We start from the raw sequence: 15,674 nt of genomic DNA, 5'->3' as shown, positions 1-15,674 counted from the left end.
ACCCATGCTTTACATCATGCTCTCTCCATGGAAAAAAATGTCTTATGAGCAGTGGGTGGATGCTAGTTACTATCCAAATTCTGAAAGGATCTTCAGGTTGAAGGGAAGCTTGTGGAATGCCCAAGAGAGCCTTACCTTTGCTCAGTGAGGGAAGACTCCCAGCTCTCAGTCCTCTTCTTGGTTATGAACACAGATAACTCTTCCTTGGTGGACACACTCTTAAGTTCCCTTTACAGACTACAGAAACCAAAAACGGGAAAAAAAGAAAAAACAAAAACCAAAAAACAAGAAAAGTCAAAGCAGCCCCTCTGGAGAAAAAAACCGAGAACCAAACAAGAGACTATAATAAATTCTGACCAAAAGACAAAAAAGAATTCCCTTCCTAAAACACATGCAACACAAGAGATGAAGAAAAAGGCAGCCTGATTCTATTAACCAAGTATTAACACCCCTGGCTAAAGAAACCTGGCAAAAAGAAAGGATTAACATTTTCAATAAAGGGAACCAGATATTGCAGTGCTAATCATCAGCACACTCCACTGGCAGAAGAATAGACAATAATGTTCTTAATAGTGTGAAAGAAAACAGGAGGTACACAGGCAAAGAATCAGAGGTTGCTGCTGGTAAATGGCAAATAACTTGGTTAGAAAAACGCATCACAAATAGGGGAAGTCTCTGCAAGAAATGGTAACTTTGCAAATTGTCCCAGCATCTCTGCGTCTGGCTGAGCTGCCGTTCTGCTGGTGGGTGTCGTGGAAAGAGCTTTAGCACCAAGCATCGAGGCCATGTTTTGCATTGTGATTTTCTAGTCACCATTTTTTGAAAAATAGACCCTAAATGTCCTAAACATTGCATAATCTTGCAAAAAAAAAATACCAATTTACTGAGTAGCTCTGAAGTGTAATGCCTTGTGTTCTTGTGCTGCCTGTCATTACAGAGGCAGCCTGCCTGTTACGTTAAGGTGCATGTGGAAAGATGGGGAATTGTGTTGTGAGATTTAGTGTTAACAGCCACAGTCTCTTTACCACTTGCTTGAAGTAGATATTTAGCATTGGCCTCTAGAAGCTGAGCGGGACTGAGCCATTCCCATCCCTACAGAGCAGCTTGCCAGGTATTACAGGTAAGGAAATTCTAGGCAGGGATCTCAGCTCAGAAGGAGGGCTGAGGGTGCTGAGGAGAGTGGCTGAAGGCTTTAGGCTTCTTTCTGCTGCCAACCTTGTTAGCACTGCGTTTCTCTGTGATAGTCAGTGGGAACCAGACACTTTGGAAGTCTGGAGCTGTGTGCATGTTGTGCTGCTTGGGTGCTGTAGAGCTGATGTGGCTCTATGTGTGCATTAAGTTCAGTATCATACAGCGTGTGATCAAACATGTTTCTCCTTCCAAATGCCTCCTCAGAGAAGTGTAGTTCTTATCCATGCCGTGAAGAGAAAACTTGGGCTCAGATAAAACACATCATTTCTGGCTGCCACAGAACTGGAGCTATAGGTTATTTTTAACCTCTTTCATGAGGTGATAAAATACTGGGGATGGGGTTTTGCTCTTTCCCTGTTTTCATGCAACACTCCAGTACATCTGGGGCCTGCGAGTGCTACCATTATGTGACATGATTGAATATAGCCAAGAATTCTCTTGCTCTCTATCCTAAAACACCTGCAGAGCTAATTAACATTCACGTTGTACACAGGTAGCATTTTGTCCATTTTTGAGTGACTGTTCTTTGGAGAACAATGCCGATACGCACAATATTAGATTCCCCACATTTACAGACTCGAGGAGAAAAACTGTCCTCTCTTGAGACTTCCAGGGCATTTAAGCAGGCAGAATTTAATTACTGACAGCATATAAGGATGTTCTCTGAGCTTCTTGGAACAAGAACGAAGAAGCAGGACCAGGACCAGGAGCGCAGACAGCCCACATGTTTACTCAGAGGGCTGCTTCCCAAGTTTGCTGAATCATGAACATCTCTGACGCAGGGAATTCTCTCCCTGCTGCTTGTTTCAATCTGTGCCGTGTTAGGGTACAGAGCTCTGGTTTACAATGTGTTTTGATTTGGCTGGGGGTGAAAGGTTTTTGGTTTTAAGTATCTTTTATTTCCCCACTTAACCCATGCAGTGTCACAGAGTCCACTCTATCCTCAAAATTTCATTCCTGGATCCAGCATCTAAGGTTTCTCTGAAGTTTCCTCAGGGGCCCTGCAGTTCACAAGAACACTGTTACCAAGAGATTAAATGAATTAAAAATTGATGACTGTTCTGTACTGAATGTCTTGCAGTCAAGGATATTTAAACAGATAGCAGGGAGGATGGGGGGAAGATTGTTTGCCAGAGTATTTTTTCCTGTTTTTAAATAATAGTTTTATGGGGACAGGGAGGAGGATAAGGAAGTGTGGAGCAGGGGGAGTGTCTGCTGGTTCTGGGTAAGGAAATTCTTCTTATAAATGCAATATTGAGAAAAAATAGACTGCTCTAAGAAAAGCACTTTGCCTAAACGACACAGAAGACACTCAGAGAAGACTCAGAGAATTTTGCAAATTAATGTCATTTGAACCCAAAGCCTGTCTTGGCAGGGCTGGGCACTTTGATAAAGGATACTCCCCTGTGTGAGTTCCTTACAGCTTCTGGGGATGGAGTGGAACACAGCCAAGTGCCATGATGGTGGCCCACTGTGGCTGCTTCATAGAAGGGCAGAGTGCAAGGCAGAGTGAACAGAAGAGCCATTTTGCCCAATCCACCCAGCTTTAGAGTTAGTCAGGATTCAGTGCTGCTATAGTCCCTGTTGTCCATGGGCTCTTGCCTGTGCTATCTGATGGTTTTTTTAATACCATCTGGTGTGATGGTTCCTGGCATGGGAGCATGAGTGTGTGTGGCAGATGTTTGTGCCTCTGTTTTCCCCCGTGCTGCTGCTGGAGGTGGGTGGAGAAGTGACTGGCCCTGTGTCCTGGCCATTCTAAGAGAGTTGCTGCTCCAGGTCTGCTTTAAGTTAATGAGGCTGTTATGGTTCACGTGATACCATGTTCACAGTTCAGCTCTTTAAACCAAGACCAAAGTTTTAAAAAATGCTGGTGACCATGGTTCATTTGTCTTCAGATTTCCAGCTGGAGACAATTTTAAAAGAGATGCTCTTTACAGCAGCTGCTCTGAACCTGTTGGGCACCTTTAAAGGTATCATGATTTGAGTACTCCAAAGCATCTCTCTTTTCTAAGAATGATGCTTGATCTCCATCTGCACCCCTAACTTTTCCTCAGAACCTCAGAAGATGATGTACTGCACAGAAGGTAAAATGTTCATAGATGAGAACAATCTAATCCTCATGGATCAGATCTGCTAGCAGACAGGGGTATAAACTGGCTTATGTGCACCATCTCTCTGCCTTTATTCCACATGAAACAACAATAATTTTTGGCATCATTCCAGTCTGGATTGGTGACTGAGTGGCCTTCTTCCCTGTCCTTACCTGCATAAAAATAATGGCCCTGTGTCAGTGTCAGAAGTAGCACAGAACTGGTCAAGCAGAAGAGGATATTTTGTGTGCTGTGAATTTTCATGCCTCAAGACACATCAGTTATGAATATGAGATTAGAGTTCAAATTCAGAAACACAGACAGGTGGAACAAACTCCATAGTTCACTGGGTAAAATCCACAAATCCTCTGAGCAAACTGCTACAGGCTCTCCATGTGTGCTTGGAGAGGGAGGGACAGAACAGGAAACAGTGAAGGAGAGCACCAAAGAACACCTTGTTTACCATGTTTGGAATATAAGTTCAAACAAATGACAAAACTTGTGACCTCCAGTCTTGGTTGAGAGACGAATGAATGCTCAGTTGGTACTCAGAATAAAGCAGCATTAGACCCTTCCTTGTATAATTCAACATATTGGCAAACTCATTAAAATGAATGGTCTCAGTGACCACTCAAGTTGTATTTTCCTTCTTTCTTTAGAAACTGTTAATTTCCTCAGAATTTAAAAACCATTTCATTCTGAAAAGTAGCTATTACACATTCATGTGAGCGAATATTTTTATGGACCATCTTTAGTTGTATTAAAACCACAGTCATTCAGATTTCAAAATGTAATTGACCCAGTTAAAGTACAACAGTTGTAAATTTATTTTTCATTCTAGTTTTACCCCATGAAATGAGCCTGTTTTCTTTGGAGAAGAATGAAGAAGGAAAACCTCAAATACATGGGTATAATTGTCATCATTAAAAGCTGGCTGAAAAGACTTTATCCTGTGGGGTCTACTCTCTGTCTCTCTGAGGTAAGTTCCCATGTATTTTTAATGGAAAACTTATTGCCAATCAAACCTGTATGCTTGCAGTGATACATGAAAGTGGATGTTCTGTACTGTTTCATCGTGCTGGGTCTCCTGGGAAGAGCAGCTCATTACGGCGTCAACTGTCCCTGCCCTTTGGAAAAGGCCCCACCAAGGTCATATCAAGAGGTGATGGATAAAGGCAAGCTTTAACCCCTGACCTTGACTTTCCTGGTGCTGAGTGTTAATAAATCTACATTTAGGGGTAGATGTTTTCTCCCAGCTGCTTTCTGTTTGGCAAAGGGGGTGACATGCTGTCGCACAACAGGTTGCATTTCCTAGGGCAATGCTGTGTGTCCCCAGCATGGAGCCCCACACACCCACCACGGAAGGATGGCTGAGAACAGGGCTTAGGTGTGTGGTGGGGCTCAAGCCACATGATGGTCTGAGATGTCTGCATATATGGGCTCTCTCATTTTCACAAGGGAGTACTTTGGTACCACAAAAACAGCGAGGTTTCTGTTCTTTCTGCTGGAGCCTAGGTGGGGGGGGAAATGTTTACCCATGTCATTGTCTTCAGAGTGGTGTTTGAGGTGACCTTCAAGGTGTTTGAGCAGCTAAAGACCTTCAAGGTGTTTGAGCAGCTAAAACTTTTTAAAAAGAGGTCCCCTCCCTATCACACCCATGGGAAACCAGCATTGATGAATACCAGGAGGAAACAATTCCTTTGAAAGGTTTAAAAACTACAGGGATATCAAGAGCACTCTTCAGCTCTCTTTTTCAGCAGATTCTTGCCAGGTGACCAGAAAGCTTTTCCCAAAGTTGTTCAGTGCCATAGCTTTACATGTCCAGGAAGGAGCAACTCAACTGAAGGAGAGGCCTCTGTCCTCTTGTCTGCCTTTCTTTCTCTGTTCCTCTGCTTAATTTTCTCCAAATGCTCAGTCTTTCCTTTTCTTTTTCCTTCCCAATCTCATCCCATTTTCCTCAGCTCTCTTCAGTGAACAGCAGCAGGCTCACTCCATCCTCTGCATAATTTTTTGTAGGAGCTGTAATGCTTCTGGCTCTTATGTTTCCCAATAGGGAAAAGGGCCATTTGGGGCACACCTCAACACAGATTAGAGAATGAGAAAATTAATGTCCTGGGCTGATGCAGTGTGCTTCCGAACACTTGGTTTCTTTTCTGATGAGAAGTATTGCCTTAAAACTTCCAGTGCATGAAAGCTGCCTGTGATAAGTGAGGTGGAAAAATTAGCTCCTGCATAGAGCTACTCTCAATGGCTCTGGGCATTTAAGTGCTGTCATCTTCCAGGGAAGTTAAATTGTTCTGTTGCCTGTGTCCAATTAGTCCTATAATCAACTTAGCAGAATGCGGAGTAGGAGTGGCTGAGATAGGGTATAGTCATTTTGTCAGAGGATGTATTCAGATTGATCCCAAATCGGGGCAAGGACCCACAAGGGGATCTTGGAACAAAGGGCAGAGATTATGCTGAGCTACTTGGAGCCTTTACAAAACTGGAGGAGAGGGAGGGGGGAGTGCTTTCTGCGCACTGGAGAAGAAATCCAGAAATGTCAGAATTACCAAGCCCAGAAGTTAATGACACAAATGTTTGGTTTTTATTAATTCAATGTAAACATTCAAGATTGCTGTAAAAAATTAGCAGCCAGCAATAGCAATGAGAGGTCAGCTTTAGAAGTACCAGGGTGAGCAGGTAATTGCAATTGGCTCTAGTATTGCTCCCTCTTGGCCTTTCTAGGCAGCAAGTCTTTGTCCCGTGACTCTGCAATTTGTTTAAACTCCTCTACTGCCAGAAATTCATTTGGCTGTATCTTTTTGGGTTTCTGATTCTACACAGGATAAATAGCTGGAATGGAATCTTTATCTCTTCTAAGCCTCACAGTTTGTGCAAACATGTTAGAGGAAGAATTCACAGCCTTGTACTTTGGAAAAGTGAGATCTTTCTGCACAGCTTCTTTGAAGTGGGTACCAGACCAACATTTGCTTATGTGATTGGCCAAAGTGACAGCTGATGCCAGAACAGTTTGATGTGGCACAACCCTTTTGCTTCCAGGGCAGGCTCTCTGAGATATTGCTGCTCTGTCTTTGCATAAATATTTCTGACAAATGCCCATTTGCTCCTTGGATGAGTTCTCTCAAGCCCTGGCATATAGTGCAGAGGTCAAAACAAAGGCCAAAACAAAACATACATGAGTATGTCAGCAATCCATAATCCAGAGATCAAGAAAGGCCAAGAAGGAAATAGAAAGGCCTTCCTCCAAGGAGGCAACTGAAATTGCAGTATATTTTTCTTAGCTTTCAGAGTAATCTGTAGAGCCAGGAGGAAGAAAACAAGATGAAGTGGGAATAAATAGAACAAAAATTGCCCTTCTGGTGGCAGATGATATAATAGTGTACCATTAGGTATACACCCAAATTGTGGGCTGCCATTCAGTGGCATCTTGATGGGCTGGAGAGCTGAGTGGAGAGAAACCTAATAAGGTTCAAGAAGGGCAAGTGTAGGGTCCTGCATGTGGGGAGGAATAACCCCAAGTACCAGTACAGGCTGTGGGCTGACCTGCTGGAGAGCAGCTCTGCTGAGAAGGACCTGGGAGTCTTGGTGGATGGCAACCATGAGCTGGCAGTGTGTCCTTGTAGCCAGAAGGTCCAGTAGGATCCTGGGGTGCATCAGGAAGAGAGTGGCCAGCAGATCAAGAGAGGTGATCCTCCCCCCTCTGCTTAGCCCTGGTGAGCCCACATGTGGAGTGCTGTGTCCAGTTCTGGACTCCTCAGTACAAGGAAGACAAGGAGATACTGGAGAGGGCCCAGCAGAGCCACAAAGATGATTTGGGGTCTGGAGCATCTCTCTCGTGAGGAGAGCCTGCAGGAGCTGGGCCTGTTTAGTCCGGAGAAGAGAAGGCTGAGAGGGGCCCTCATCAATTCATACAAACATCTCAAAGGTGAGTGCCAGGAGGAGGGTGCCAGACTCTTTTCAGTGATGCCCAATGACAGGATGAGGAGCAATGGCCATAAATTAAAACACACAAAGTTCCACCTCAATATGAGGAAGAACTCTTTTACATTGAGGGTGGCACAGCCCTGGAACAGGCTGCCCAGGGAGGTCATTGATATCCCTCTCTGGAGATATTCCAAACCTACTTGGATGTGTCCCAGTCTAGCCTGCTCTAGGTGACCCTACCTTGGCATAGATGTCGAATTGGATGATCTCCAGAGGTTCCTTCCAGCCCTAATGATTCTGTGATTCTGTGATCAGGTCTTGAGGCATTCCTGACCTAGTTGGGCACTGTGATGGTTGTGTAGTGTTGTCAGTAAAGGCTCATCCAACTCAAGTATGAAGTCTTATGCTTTTGACCAGGCAGTAATCTCTCATCCTGTATTCTGCTTCTTTGTGATCTCTTCCCTTGAGCTCTGTTGATTTTCAAGGAAGAGGTGTTTTTTTCATGCCCTTCTACATCTGTCTCATGTTTCCTCTTCTCCTCATTTATGCCTCTGTTGTGGGTGCTCAGATTTTGGTGCAATTGGTCCTACGGCTGTGCTGGCCTGCTACTGTGTAGTGCGTCAAGCTTTGGGGTCAGGGCATCATCCCCAGTCTCTCTTCTGCTGTCATGGATAATGAAAAGCTTGTGCCCCTGCAACTGCATATTAAAGGGATATCATTTTAGGAGCAGGTATTAGCTCAGAGTTTCATATCCAAAGCATCTACTTGATGGATTTGTCTACATTCAGGAACTTCCTGTCATCCCCAGTTTCATCCTATTTGATACAGATGTCCTGCTGAGTGACAAGTGGTGTGAGCTTACTGCAGCAACAGAAGGTGAGGGGAGTAGTTATTTTTAATGCCCTAGGGGCACCCTTTGTCCAGATTACTCCTTTGTCCTCACTCCATATTGCTGTCCTTTAAGGTTCAAAAGTTGCCATGTGTCCTCAGCATGGCTACAGGAGAGGAGAAATAAAAGAATTCGTTTCTCTCCCCTAACTGTACTGAAGCCAAACAAACTTGGTACTTTTTTTGCTGACAGCATTTAATGTTTTCCTCCTGGTAGACTGCCAAGCAAAATCTTTACAGAAAAAAGCATGGTGATAGAAAAAGGCCAGAGCAGGAGCTGTCTCTGTCTCCCAGGTCAGGGAAAGGTCAATGCACATTAAATGAATATTGCTGGTGCTTCTGTTGCAACAAGGCCCAAGCAGTTCAAAGCCAGGCTGCATCATCTGTGGCTGAAAATAATTTGCAGTGCTGCTTCCTGAGCAGCAGATTGGCTTCCCATTACACAGGCTAATGAGAAAGTGTCACAAGTGGTCTCAGTAATAATCTGCAGCAGACACCCTCCTGCCCCTCTCAGCACACTTGCAGAGATTTTGATAAGAGAGAAAGAGAGAGAGAGAGAAAGAGAGAGAGAGAGAGAGAGAGAGAGAAAGAAAGAAATAAAGAAAAAGAAAGAAAGAAAGAAAGAAAGAAAGAAAGAAAGAAAGAAAGAAAGAAAGAAAGAAAGAAAGAAAGAAAGAAAGAAAGAAAAACATATTCTCACAGTGTGTTCTTTTGTATGCTCAGCCTGAATCTGCAATTCAAAGCAATGGGATCAAGAGAGCTGGAAGCGAGAGGTCCGTGTGCTTACATCACCACCCGACTGCAGTTCCACTAAAGCCCTCAGCAAAGCAGAGCTGTTGGCTCCTAAGGGCAGAGTATGGCATATGTCTGGCATCACCTGATTGCACAGTGGCATTTCAGGATTTCCCAGGTAAAACTATCTATTTTTGAGACTTAGCTTTTTCCAACGCCTCCACTCCACTTCTCCCTGTACAGTCTTGTACCTAGCTGCTAACAATAGAGCAAATGGCCTCTGATCCCTGCAGTGTCATGCCAGTTTGGAGCAAAAGCTCAGAATCTGGGTCAGGGCAGAAATGAAAAGATGCTGACCATGAATCAGTGCTCACCACTGAGCCTCCCAGTTAAGATACAGTGAGGGGAGGCACCTGACCTTCTGAATGCAACAGCATGGGGATTCTTACTGGGCTGGTGTGTTAACAACAATACTAAGCTGTTACATCACAAACTCTTCTTGGCTATGCAATACATCTCTTTTTGCATTTGGATAGCTGAGGAGGCAGTGCAGTGCCCTCTGCCCCTTAATCCACTTTTGTTTCCAGCACTGCTCCAGGGAGGAACAGCAACAGCCTTTGTAATATATTGCCATGATGCTGGCAGGTCAAAAAGCACCTCATGATCATAAACCACCTCTTTCCAGGCTAAGGCCAAGGTTTGCAAAGATTGATTCTCCTGCTTTGCATGCTTCCAGGGGCCCTCACTAATTGCACTCTGTTACTCATAGACCATTGCATTAACTCTGGCTTTCTAAAAGGCCCCACCATAAACACTGCAGACATAAAAGCAGCAGAATGTACCACAACCTTGGAACACAAGTATTCCTTCTCTAATTTATTTCTGGCCCACTATGGTGTATTGAACATCATGTTGCAGAGGTTATGAGAGTAAGAAGGTCCTCACTGCTGCCTTCTGGGTCAAGACAAACCTTGGGGGAGGACGTGAAACAAGCATTATTTCTTTTTCCCTAAGAAAATGCAGGCACGGTACAGTTTTCCCAAATTAAGGGTGGGATGGGCAGTGGACAAAAAGGGCAACAAGCAAGGAACAGACCAAGAAGCATGTGAGAGACAAAGGAGGCCTAACAGGGAAGCAGACTTACTGCCAAACCTTAGTGGGCTATTTTTGGCTCATGAAGGCACTGAAAGTTGAAAAAGGACTGGAGGAATGTGCCTACCTATCCAGGACCCAGTGGATAGAAGAAAAGTTGTTTACCAGCCTTTCTAGTTCATCTTTTTCAGTCACTTTACATAAATTTTCCCCATTGAAATAAATTACCTATCTTTAAGTTATTAGGGATATGTTTTACTAAGACCTGATTCTACGAGAGTCTGGGATACTCTCGTGTCTTCTGTGTGATGGATCCAGCTGGAAGAGAGTGGAGATCAGAAGGTCTGCCTCAAGTCTCTGGTCTGTTTTGGACACTGGCAAATGTGGTGTGTTCAGTAGGGGGGGTGTTTGCTATTATCAGCATCACTTGAATAAAGAGAATACCCTCCCACAGGCATGATGCCCTACATATGCTCACGGGGCTTCAGGGCTGCTTGTAAACTTAGGTCTCCAGTCCCTTGAATATATTTCTGGACCACCACTGCAGTGCCATTTAAATGTTTCACCTGGGACCTTTTCTGTGGTGTCACAGCTCAGTTACTCACTGGTTCTTGGGCAGGTCTCACTCTAGTGAGGAGCCAGAAGCTTTCAGCTGAGACTGAAGGAAGCCCTGGGCCTGCATACCAATTTTTCTGCAACCATGAAACCAGTCACGGTTTCTGAGCCCAGAAAGCCAAAGCAGAGGATTCTTTATGTTTAATCCTCACCGGAAGTCACAGAATATCCAATGGAACCTATGATAAATTACAGACTTTAGATGGAAGACCAAAAAGGTGCATTCTTATCACTGTGCACTTACCCTTTTCAGTGTATGCCTGATTTGGACTCACTATTTCTTCCAAAAAGTAGCTTCTAACCCAAGATATGGCATGGGTCAGGCTCTGTTCTCCAGAGTAAGTGATTACCATTATAAAGTTGAAAGGTTACTAAAAAAGTAAGAGTGAAAAATTTCTGTGAAGATTTTCTTGGCCATTGGTAAAACGTTTGCTTTAATTGACTGTTTCAGAAACAGGCCAGTCTAGCAACATAAGGCTAGCTACCATCACTTCTGCTTTCTGCAACAGATACTTGTACTGCAGCATTGTGAGAATTTAAAAAGGGGGGAAAGGGGCAGAGAGGAAACAAGACAGATATTCAAAGAGAGAACAGAATTAAGTGAGTCCCATCTGGTCACCTGAGTTCAGAGTTATCTTCCTCCCTGTCCCCATAAAACTATTATTTAAAATCAGGAAAAAATACTCTGGCAAACAATCTTCTACTTATCCTCCTTCAAATATCAGGTTTGATATTTTGAAGACATTATACATAGGAATTCTATGCATTAATACATATTTACATTTAATTCTGATTAGAGATGGGTGTTTCCCACATTCTATTAGATTGTAAGACGACATAACAAGATTGTGAGAGCTGTGCCTGACTTTTCATGGGGTTTTATAAGGCTGGGTTAACCAGGAGACCCATGAATTTTGACCTAGCATTTGGGAAGCAGCCACTCAACTAATCTGTGCTACTATGTTGCTTAACCTCGAATCTTAAAAGAGACATTGAAACCCATCATAAAGCCCCAGGACTGACAGTCAGGACATGTTACAGACAGGAACACCCCTGTGGTCTAAACTGTCAAAATACTAACCATGAATAATAGGAAGGGAAGGTTGAAGGGAGGACAGGTAGTATCTTTCAGGGAGCAACAACACTTACAGGTTAATCCGTCTCTGCAGGTTAATCCATCTCTGTGGTCTCCTTGTCATTTAAAGTTCTCCCGCCACATCATGAGAATGGGGAGCCACAACTGCACAGAAACAGAAAATATTTCAGCCTCTGGGGTTCTGCCTGATCTGTGTGACTGCCATTAAATGTAAACTGTCCTTTAACAGGCATCTTCAAGAGAAAACTACTGTGTGGGAGAGAGGGAGCTGAGACCTCCCTGGCTTGCCTTCTGGTGCTTTCTCTCTTTCAACAGTGCAGATGTTACTTTCCAGTCGGGTTTAAGAGAGAATCCCTACTGTTGAGAAGATTAAGGGATTAAACAGAAAGGGCTCCATTGCAAGAATTTCACTTCCAGCTGGTGCTCAGTTGGGATAGAAAGTTTTCTGAGATAGGGAGATACAGATATGTTGTGCATACAGATATATTTGGCTCCTCTGATTAATTCAATGTTAATACAGTATCACATTTTCCCTTTGGAGAAAATTAGAGTAAGATAGTGCCACATGCTGTCAGTCTTTAGAGGAAATCTGTAGGGACAATTGAAGTCCTGAAATTATTGTTTTCAGGCTTTTAGTTTAGACTCATGAACCTCCTCCCTGCTCCATGTAATTTTAACATTTTTTCTTTTCGTTTTATCACAAGTGTCAAAATTACAAATCTGTGACTGGATAGAGTAGGTGAACTGTGAATTTTTCTCTCTTTTGCTGGGTTAAGCCCTACCTTTCAAGCTATTTTATACATAAAGACATTCAGCTGCCTCTGATCTTCGTGAGCTTTCTCTTGGTTTCTTTAGAATACAAAAGTGGAGGGCTCAAGCAATCCAAAGCCAATTGAAGTGAATGGTCTGTAAAGATTAGAATGCCTCTTTCTTACCATGCCTTTTTTGGGGGCAGAGAGTGTGGCACAGAAGACTGGGTGTATTGGGGAGGAAGAACTGTACCCAGCCTTTCCTCTTTGTCAGGTGTTACAGGATTGCTAATGCACTTTAAAGGTGGTTTGAACTTAAAAAACTCGGCTAAAATACAGAAACACATCTCATTTTGTATTATGCTGAATAGGCACCCTGTGCAGTTAAGAAGGGCGTAAGAACAAACCATGAGGTGGATTGACTGATCCCTGATACATGGGAACACGTGCAACCCATTGCTGGCTTTTTGGAGCAGCATTTTCTTCCCATATTCCTTGCTCTACATTATTTCTACAATGTTCCTTCTTTGGATTTACCTTTTTCCCTTCTTTCCACTTTCTTTCTAGAGGGTCTGATCAAGGAGGCCTGTTAAGGACATTGCCATGTTCCAGTTCCAGTTTAAACAATGTTATTACTGTGGACACACCAATAACCTAATCAACCTTCTTCCTCCATCAGGCTCACAATCCCCCTATGGTTGTTTTACCTCATAAATGTGATTTTCTGGGATAGGAAATTTCAGAATTGCAAAGTTTGGCTGCAAATGGAACAGAATGAATTCCCATCCTTTCCAAGTGCCTCGAAGGGGAATTATAAAGGCTGGTGCAGTCTGTTCTGAATTACTTATATGATTACAGGGGCAGTAGTCAGGACAAGGAGAAAAGATATCACATATTCTCTGTACAAGTCACTCATATTTTATAATCATTAACCCTTTATTCCATAATTGAAAAAGAAATCACTGGGACAGTAATTTCTTCCTATTTTCCTGGTAACCACAACAAAGCCCTTACAGAGTCAAGGTACATGGGTTCATATGATTTGAACTGGGCATGATTTAAACCAAGAAAAGGAGGGAAATTCTCAATTCTCCACTGGACCTTTTACATCTAAGGTTTTACTTTTGATTTTGTTTGTTTGATTGATAGTTTTGGGGGTTTTAAATGAAAATTAGCAGAATTGCAATGCCTTTAATACTTGTTTGTTTGTTGGTAATGGTATCATGCTGTTGTGGACAGCAGCAGGGTGAGTTCTTCAGGGACCCGTAGATTCATTCTTCCCCGACCCCACCCATTACAGCTGTCAAGCAGTAAATGAACTGGTTCCTCATGTTAGTTCAGCGTTGGCTTGTGACCTATATTTTCCAGGGTGCTTTATCTGCCTCCTTACCAGCACTGTGAGTCACCCAGCACTGCTCCTGTGGCTCCCTCTGTGCAGCCCTGGGGCCGCCACAGCCCCCGGCCAGCTGGAGGGTCCCAGCTGGTGTGCTGCCACCACAGCCCTGCTGGGCTCCACCTGCCCCAGAGCACAGGGCTTGTCACTCAGGGGGGACTGACACCAGCTATTAGTCGTGATGGACACACACTTGACTAGTTCTGATAGTGGTATTTTCTTTCAGGCTGTGACATTATTTGAACAGATCACCTTTGTTTAGCACCCACCATGCTCTCATTTGTCAACCAGTTGTCTTGAAACAATGTGACTGTACAAAGTTCCCAAATATGTCTATGTTTGAAGCAAGTTCTCTGTTTTTCAGTTCTTCAGGTGCCACTATCAGTCTAAACACCTTTGTGAAAATACAGCCTGGAAATAATTAATTCCCTGCTTGAGCACTCAAGAGGGTTTTCTTTGTTGCTCCTAACTGCTGGGAGCATGTTGAGCTGCAGCTCAGTCAGAGTTCTGACTGTTGCCTACCTTTTATGACACCTACTTTGGTTAAATGAAGTTTCTGGAGGGGACAAAGCAATGTGGATTAGAGAGGATAAACTGGGCAGACCCCTGTGTAGGGTATCTTCTTGATCTCTGGAAAATTGCCCACATTTTTCTCATTCATTTCAAACGCTAATGGGCAAACAAGCAAGCTTCAGAGCTAAGTTGCAGCAGCTGCCAGGGTAGGCAAGTTGGAACCATGTAGAAGTGCAGTATTGCCTACATAGAGTCATAGAGTCATCAAGGCAGGAAGAGACCTTTAGGATCATGTGGTCCAACCATCCAGCCAGCACTGCCACTGTAACCCCTGAACCCGTAAACCACATGACCTAGAGCTAGATCCAGATGCCTCCTCAACAGCTCCACCACCACCCTGGCAATCTATTCCAACATCTGACCACCCTAACAGTGAAAAATATTTTCCTAATGTCTAATCTGAACATCTCCTGTCTCAAGGCCATTCCCTTTAGTCCAGTTGCTGCAGTCATGGCAGAAGAGACCAGCCCCAAAAACCTCCTGTTAGGGAGTAGCAGAGAGCAATGAGGTCCCCCTGAGCCTCTTCTTCTTGGAACTTGTAGCGGTTTCAGTTTGAGACCAGGCAGAAACATCAATTTCGTGTAGTGTTTTTAGTTTGCATATCTGAGATTTCGTGAATTTTGAGATTTCTCGACCAATGCATCAAAGAGTGTGGTGGGTTCAGTGCTGGCTAATCACCAGTGCACTCACTTCTTGCTGTGAGGTAGGATTAGGAGAAAGGCAAAGCGGGCTCAAAACTTTAAAAGGGTATAAAGAAAAATTTATTAACACTAACTATAAGAAAGAGTAACAAGAATCAGAACAAAATCTTCAGAACACTCCTCCTCCCCCCACAACCTTTTCTTTCTTACTGACAATGTAAAGAAACAAAACTTAAAACCATGACAGAACTAAACCACCCCAGCTCCCTCAGCTGTTCCTCAAAAGACATGTTTTCCAGACCTCTCATGAGCCTTGCTGCCCTTTGCTGGACGGGTCCAGATGTAGAGCTCAGCGCCCGTCAGTGCATGTCTGTGGAGTGCTGAAATACAGCTCTGCCAGTAGTAAGGTGGAAGATGGAAGCAGTCAGAGAATTGCCTGCCAGTGAGTACACTATGTATATTGTGATGCCACAGCTCAGGAAAGAAACAGCTAACAACCCTTTCAGTAGCACAAAAACAAGATAACATTTTGTTACAGTACATCGTGTGTATCAGCAATCACAAACTCAAAGGAGTATTGTGGATCTGCAGAATGGAAACCAGCTAAAGGTATCACAATACAATTTCATTCTCAGGCAGGCAATTATTTTCTCACTTTTTAGAAAAATAATGCTTTTGAATGTATCG

General features: G+C 43.6%; 1 long non-coding RNA gene across 2 annotated transcripts in view; it reads right to left on the bottom strand.

Moving 5' to 3' along the window:
* The window catches only part of LOC119699873, a 77,871-nt gene that overhangs the window by 1,217 nt on the left and 60,980 nt on the right, over positions 1-15,674 (bottom strand). Inside the window, exons 3-4 of one of the 2 annotated variants that reach the window (XR_005256571.1) lie at positions 11,685-11,775; positions 136-237 (exon numbers count right to left, since the gene is read on the bottom strand). This is a non-coding gene — a long non-coding RNA (uncharacterized LOC119699873). The remainder of the gene's footprint in view (positions 1-135; positions 238-11,684; positions 11,776-15,674) is intronic. The other variant, XR_005256572.1, reaches the window with a different exon arrangement.

The sequence above is a fragment of the Motacilla alba genome, chromosome 3 (genome assembly GCF_015832195.1).
Source record: "Motacilla alba alba isolate MOTALB_02 chromosome 3, Motacilla_alba_V1.0_pri, whole genome shotgun sequence".
In the NCBI taxonomy this organism is placed as follows: domain Eukaryota; kingdom Metazoa; phylum Chordata; class Aves; order Passeriformes; family Motacillidae; genus Motacilla; species Motacilla alba.
The sequence above is the reverse complement of the archived record's forward strand: the minus strand, read 5'-3'. Positions and strand labels throughout refer to the sequence as shown.